The sequence below is a fragment of the Etheostoma spectabile genome, chromosome 15, assembly GCF_008692095.1.
Source record: "Etheostoma spectabile isolate EspeVRDwgs_2016 chromosome 15, UIUC_Espe_1.0, whole genome shotgun sequence".
NCBI lineage: Eukaryota > Metazoa > Chordata > Actinopteri > Perciformes > Percidae > Etheostoma > Etheostoma spectabile.
This window is the reverse complement of record NC_045747.1, coordinates 833158-840639: the sequence shown is the minus strand read 5'-3', so window position 1 is coordinate 840639 and position 7482 is coordinate 833158. Positions and strand designations below refer to the sequence as shown.

Genomic DNA, 7482 nt, shown 5'->3' with positions numbered 1-7482 from the left:
GTCTTGCCCAAGGACACTTTGACATAGGACTGCAGGGCCAGGGATTGAACTACCAACCTTCCCTACCAATTGGCAGGCTACCGCTCTACCACTGAGCCACAGCTGCCCACCAGATGCAGTTCTTAATCACCTGCATCAGCACATGTACACAAACACTGTCTCCCTCTGTCCTCTGACATTTGATCCAGGCGAAAAATCACAGACACTTGTGATGTGATGCTCAAGTTTGGTCTAGAGGAATGTGTGTCCTTGTTTTTCCTGTGTGTGCGCTCATGTCTTTGATATTTGTATCATTTTCCCACCACTGTCTTTTCATTTCAAATGTGTGCTAGCTTTGATCTTTGTAGGTGTGTGTCTATGGGTGTGTTTCATTGCGAGTGGTTTGTGGTTCAGTGCGAGTCTCTCGTGTGTGTCCTGTGTGTGCGGGAACTATGCTGGGTGCCTGAGGGGTGCGGTGGGCGGGCCCACTTTGAGGAGCAGATCTAGCTAATTGTTCTGAGGGGAAGATAAAAAGAAGAAGACATTCCACAGCCCAGTGTGTTAAAATGGTAAAAAGCTGGAGACAATACGTGCAGTTATGGAGTTAAATACAGTTTATGTTTTCAAGTGCGGATTTACACTGAACGCAACGCTTTTGCCCCCTGTTTTTCATGAGCTGAACTCAAAGGTCTTATTCTAGGTACAAAAAAGGCTTATTTATCTCAAATGTTGTTCACAAATCTGTCTAAATCTGTGTTAGTGAGCACTTCTTCTTTGCCGAGATAATCCGTCCACCTCACAGGTGTGACAAATCAGAAACCAGTCAGTATCTGGTTAGGTTAGGGTTAGGATTAGGGTTCAATTCAGACAGCTAGCTAGACTATCTGTCCAATCTGAGGACTATGGGGTACCTTGTCCTCAGATCTCTGCAGGGAAATCCAGACAGCCAGCTAGACTATCTGTCCAATCTGAGGACTATGGTTCCTGGTCCTCAGATCTCTGCAGGGTAATCCAGACAGCAAGCTAGACTTATCTGTCCAATCTAAGGACTATGGTTACCTGGTCCCATATCTCTGCAGGGTAAATCCGACAGCTAGCTATACTATCTGTCCAATCTGAGAACTATGGTTACCTGTCTCAGATCTCTGCAGGGTAAATCCAGACAGCTAGCTAACTATCTTTCCAATCTGGGACTATGGTTACCTGGTCCTCAATCTCTGCAGGGTAAATCCAGACAGCTAGCTAGACTATCTGTCCAATCTGAGGACTATGGTTACCTGGTCCTCAGATCTCTGCAGGTAAATCCAGACAGCTAGCTAGACTATCTCCAATCTGAGACTATGGTTACCTGGTCCTCAGGTCTCTGCAGGGTAAATCCAGACAGCTACTAGACTATCTGTCCAATCTGAGGACTAGGTTACCTGGTCCTCAGTCTCTGCAGGGTAAATCCAGACAGCTAGCTAGACTATCTGTCCAATCTGAGTTTTCTGGTGACGACTAAAACTACTTCTGAACGTACACATGTTCCACCAAAACAAGTTCCATTTAGCAGTATGAATGATGTATGAATGATTAATGTATGATCAGGGTTAACATAAGGCTTAATGTTACATGCCTTTTCCTTTCCATCACAATTGCAATCATCATCATCATCATCATCATCATTATCACCATATTCTTCATTAACAACATTATTTATGATAATAATCATGGTAATACGTTATGAATTCTACAAATTCTCGGGTTTAAAATGGAAAGAACTTTATCTTCAACTTTGCTATGATGCCAAATGACTGAAAAATGACTGGATATGTAGAAGAAAAACAAGACACATTAGCTGAACTTCCAACCATTACATAACAGGTGTGTGTGTGTGTGTGTGTGTGTGTGTGTAGTAGTCATGGATCTTGCGTGTGTGTGTGTGTACAAATTGAGCAATTCCCCTGCTCTTCACTTCCTCTCTCCCACTCCACAACATTCAGCCAAGAGTAACAGACTTTCATTTCTCCGTTTCTCAAATCCTCTCCCTGCCTTCTTTTTTTGCATCTCCTCCTTCCCCTCACCCGCTGCCTCTTATAACTCCCATTCCCTCGCACACATAAACAAACACCTGCACATGCATGTGCCGTACCACAGGGAGATGATGAATACCCCATGTGGAGGGGCTGAATTAATAACAACATTAACGAGAACGCTCTGATTGCCGTCATTCATCAGCCTGTCCACAGCTGAACTCCAAGGCTTTCAGATCAGATACGAGTCAGAGCGTCTCCTGTACTGTCAAGGCAAGGCAAGGCAGCTTTATCTGTAGAGCACATTTCAGCAACAGGGCAATTCAAAGTGCTTTACATAAAATCAGTTAAACAGATAAAACACAAGTACAAACAGTTAAAAATCAAAAGCATTAAAAACCGATAAAACACATGAATAGACAGTTTAAAACATATAGAAACATTAGGACACATAAAACACAAGAATAAAAGTTACAGTGCAGCATAAGAAATTTAAAGAAATGAGCAGTCATTTAAAGAAAGGCAGCATCAAAAAGAACACATCTACTGTTCCCCGCTTAGGGAAGTTATGTCACTCAGTTCTGTCCCTGACAGAAGGAAAATATCAATGATATTTTTACTTTTAGCTTTTATCTGGCCCCTGGCAGCAGATTTTTCGTGCACTTTTCCAACAGTGTACCCCAGGTACACTCAAAACTTTTAGCTTTTATCTGGCCCCTGGCAGTAGATTTTACGTGCAGATTTATCTGGCCCCTGGCAGCAGATTTTTCGTGCACTTGTGATCCAGACAGTAGTGCAGAAATGAGTCAAAACACATCTACTGTTCCCCGCTTGGGGAAATTATGTTATTCAGTTCTGTTCCTGACAGAAGGAAGACTCAGTGATTGAGTGAGTGGGTGAGAGCCAATTTTTACCATATTGTACACATTTATTTTGTACCATATGGAAGCATATAAGGGACTTTATCACGGTAATACAAACTTGAAAATGAAAATGTAATTCCACAATAGCATTATAATTTTCCCTATGATTTTAAGTAGAGATATACCGATACCAGTAGTAGAAGCCTCCAATACCGTCTAAAATGCTGGGATTGGGTACTGGCAAGTACTCAGTTTATGCATCAATACAATACAATGTAATTTATCTATAATTATTTTTTCCCATTTACAGGTGTCTGAGCTGAGAGGCAAAGACTTTATTCCTTCCTTGGTTAGTGGCCGTGCACGAGACAAGCGCGTGAATGCTGGCGATTGGCTGAGATTGAGTAAAATTTCATGGTAAGCCAATCAGAGGTTGAGTTGGGCGGGTGTTAATAAGCATGCATAGTCGGACACAACCAACAAGACAAGGAGTCAGTCAACGAGAGACAGGTATGGCGTTATGAAATCAAAGGGGGGGGGGGGGGGTAACATTTCCTGATAAAGATTTTCCACCATGGTCAGAAAACATGGGGGTGGGGGGCACTATGACTCTAGAGTGGCTACTCGCTCCAGTGCTAATCACTGTCACTCTCTCACTTCTCCCTCGCTCTATCACACACACACACACACACACACACACGCGCGCAGACTCGACGCACACACCAGCGCACAAGTATGACCCTTAGGCCACTTATATGATTTGCACTACAAAGAGTGTGTGTATTTTTTATTTATTTCTGCTATGGTGCTCAAGATCAAGATGGCGGCGCGAGTACATCGCGAGGCTCGCGGTCTCTCCAGATTCTGCCTGCAATTTTGCGGTATTTTTCTTCTCATTTCGGGTCTGTTCGTGCAGAACCGTTGTGCCTTTACATCGTACAACCGACGTGAGCTTTTGACATTGGTTCGCAAATTTCCGACAGTTTTACGGACAATCTTCGACCCTTCCTGAGATGCCAGAAGACCCGAGGCTACGCACTCTGCCCGGCCGGGCGGAAGTGCTCGCAGGCGGGTCGAGATCGTAAACAAAGGCGGGGGAAGCGCGGAGGACTAAGAGAAGCTAAAGCTAAACACCACCCGGCTCTCTTTACCCAGCATTTTCCTTGCCAATGTACGGTCGCTGATGAACAAAATGGAGGAGATCCGACTCAGCATTACACACAGTAAGAGACTTTTGAACTGTAATGTCATAATCTTCACGGAAACATGGTTAAACAGCGGAATACCGGACAATGCTTTCGAGCAGCGGGACTTCACACATTCGGGCGGATAGAACACTAGATGGCTCCGGCAGACCAGAGGTGTGGTCTGTGTATTTACATTAACAAAGCTTGGTGCACAAACTCTGCTATTGTTGGGAGACATTGTTCAGCTAACCTTGAGTCTCATGGTTAAATGTAGACCGTCTATCTACCAAGGGAGTTCACTTGTACGATTATCACTGCAGCATATTCCCCGGACGCTGACGCCAAGTTTGCTATGAAAGAACTTCACGCAGCCATTAGTAAACAACAGACCATTCACCCGGAAGCTGCGTTTATTGTCGCTGGTGATTAATCATTCAAACTTGAAGTCAGTGCTACCAAAATTTCACAGCCTGTTTCTTGTACACCAGAGGAAACAAAACTTTAGACCATGTTTACACAAACATGGCTGGAGCCTACGTCGCGACACCCTCCCCCACCTGGGACAGTCAGATCACCTTTCTTTGTTCCTCAACCACAATATGCACCTTCATCAACCGCGTGAAGCCATCAGTGAAGACATCAAGGTGTGGCCTGCAGGAGCAGATTCATCACTTCAGGAAAGGTTTCTACACACAGACGGAGTACGTTTGCTACTCAAGCCACCAGTGCTCTCACACGGACATTGACTGCTACACCTCCTCTGGACTGGATTATATTAACACCACCATAGACACTGTTACAACCCAGAAGCAGATACCACATACCCAAATCAGAAGCCATGGTGAACAGGAAAGTGCGACTCCTATTGAAGACACGCAATACTGCCTTCAGATCAGGAGACGCACAGGCCTATAGCACATCCAGGGCAAATCTGAAAAGGGGCATCAAAGAGGCCAAGCACTGCTACAAGCTGAGATAGAGGTACACTTCTCCAACGCTGATCCTCGACGCATGTGGCAGGGCATTCAGGCCATCAGTGACTATAAACCCACTCACTCCACCCGTAGCCACTGATTTCAACTTCCTGAACGAGCTTAATGACTTTTATGCTCGCTTTGAAAGAGACAACAGAGAAACTGCCACTAAGCTCAAACCCTCAGCTGCACACCCCCCACACACTCTCCTCACAGATGTCTGCAAGGCACTGAGCAGGATCAGCACGCACAAGGCTGTGGACCGGATAACATCCCTGGACGCGTACTCAGGCATGTGCGGAGCAGCTGCTGGAGTTTTTACAGCATCTTCAACTGTCTCTTGCCAAGCAGCTGTACCAACATGCTTAAATGCACGTCCATTGTGCCAGTGCCAAAACACTCCAGCCGAAGTGCCTAACGACTACCGCCTGTAGCACTCACACCCATCGTAATGAAGTGCTTTGAGCGGCTGGTCCTGGCACACCTAAAGGACTCGCTACCATCAACATTGGACTCACACCAGTTCGCCTACCGTAGCATAGGAGCACAGAGGATGCGGTTTCCATGGCACTGCACTCTGTGTCACACATCTGGACAATAAGAAACATTATGCACGAATACTGTTTGTTGACTTCAGAGTCAGCATTCAACACTGTCATCCCGGCTAAGTTATAGCCAACAAATTGGAGACCTGGGCATCACACACCTCCACGTGCAATTGGATTTTGGACTTTCTACCAACAGACCCCAGAATGTTCGATCAGGCTCCAACTGCTCCACGTCATCACACTCAACACTGGTGTACCACAGGGCTGTGTGCTGAGCCCGTTTCTCTACTCCCTCTTCACCTCCGACTGCAAGCTGTGTACGAATCTAATTCCTCATCAAGTTTGCGGACGACACTACGGTGATTGGTCTCATCAGCAACAACGATGAGACTGCCTACAGGGAAGAGATCAGCACCTGGCCACATGGTGCACTGAAAATAACCAGCTCCTCAACACCACCAAAACAAGGAGCTCATCGTGGACTTCAGAAAGGAGCCAAGAGGCACGCACGACACCATCCACATCGATGGAATGGCTGTTGAGCGTGTCTCCAGTTTCAAGTTTCTGGGGATCCACATCTCGGCGGACATGTCCTGGTCAACCAACACTCCTGCCTGGTCAAGAAGGCTCACCAGCGCCTCTTCTTCCTGAGGACACTGAGGAAGAATCAGCTTTCCTCAATATCCTGGTGAACTTCTATCGCTGTGCAATAGAAAGCATCCTGACAAACTGTGCAACAGTGTGGTTGGAGAGCTGTTCTGTTGCAGAGCGCAGGACTGCAGGGGTGGTGAAAACCGCCCAGCGCATCACCGGGACTCCACTGCCCGCATCGAGACACATCCAGAGGAAACGCTGTCGCATCGAGCTCGCAGCATCCTGAAGGACTCCTTCACCAGCCCACAGACTGTTTTTCTCCTGCCCTCGGCAGGCGGTTCAGGGTCCTCGGACCAGGACCAGCAGACTAAAGAACAGTTTTTCCCCAGAGCTGTCTCTTATTGAAATCCTAATCCTCATTGATCCCACTCCTCATATACTGACAGACTCTCCTCTCCCTCCTCACCGCCTCCATTTTGTTATCTGCAATATTATAATGTTCATCTGCACTGCTGACTGTTACTATAGTAACGACTGTTTACATCTGCATCTTTTGCACTACTTACCTTTTTGCACTACTTACATTTCATTTGCACTGCTGACTGTTTATTTTATTTACAGTACAAATGTTTACATTTACATCCGCACTACCGTACTTAAATGTAATATGCAATTACTTTCCACCGCACTTTAATTCGGATAGTTTCTGCCCAAACTTTACCTTATTTCATTAGTATATTAGCTGTTGCACATATCTGTAAAAAATTTGCAATTATAGTAATATCCACCAAATTCCTAGCTGTAAATTTGCTCACAATACCTGTTATCTATATTTTGTATTCATAGGACAAACCATCTGTAAAACTCTGTTTATAATAGTATTCTTTCTTATATTATCATTACATATCCAGTCTTGCACTTATGGAACCATTGTATATCCTGCACTTATGCTATTGCACTTCTGGTTAGACCCAAACTGCATTTCGGTTGCTTGTACCGTACATGTGTAATGACAATAAAGTTGAATCTAATCTAATCTAATCTAACAAGCATTATTCAATTTTGCCCAGTTGTGGCCTGTTGAGGGGCAATCAAAAATCAAAAGTTCCAAAACATCGATGTTATTTGTATGGATCCACTAGACATAATATCTACATACAGTGGGGCTCAAAAGTGTGGGTACCCCAGGAAAAAAATGTGTATTAATGTGCATAAAGAAGCCAAGAAAAGATTGAAAGATATCCAAAAGGCATCAAATGACAGATTAGACATTCCTATAATATGTCACAAAAAGTTAGATTTTATTTCCATCATTTACACTTTCA

General features: G+C 44.8%; 1 long non-coding RNA gene across 1 annotated transcript in view; it reads right to left on the bottom strand.

The window, feature by feature from the left end:
- Positions 1–7482, bottom strand: part of LOC116703581 (uncharacterized) — an 8741-nt gene that overhangs the window by 726 nt on the left and 533 nt on the right. The window contains exon 2 of the long non-coding RNA XR_004335464.1: positions 4318–4320. This is a non-coding gene — a long non-coding RNA (uncharacterized LOC116703581). The remainder of the gene's footprint in view (positions 1–4317; positions 4321–7482) is intronic.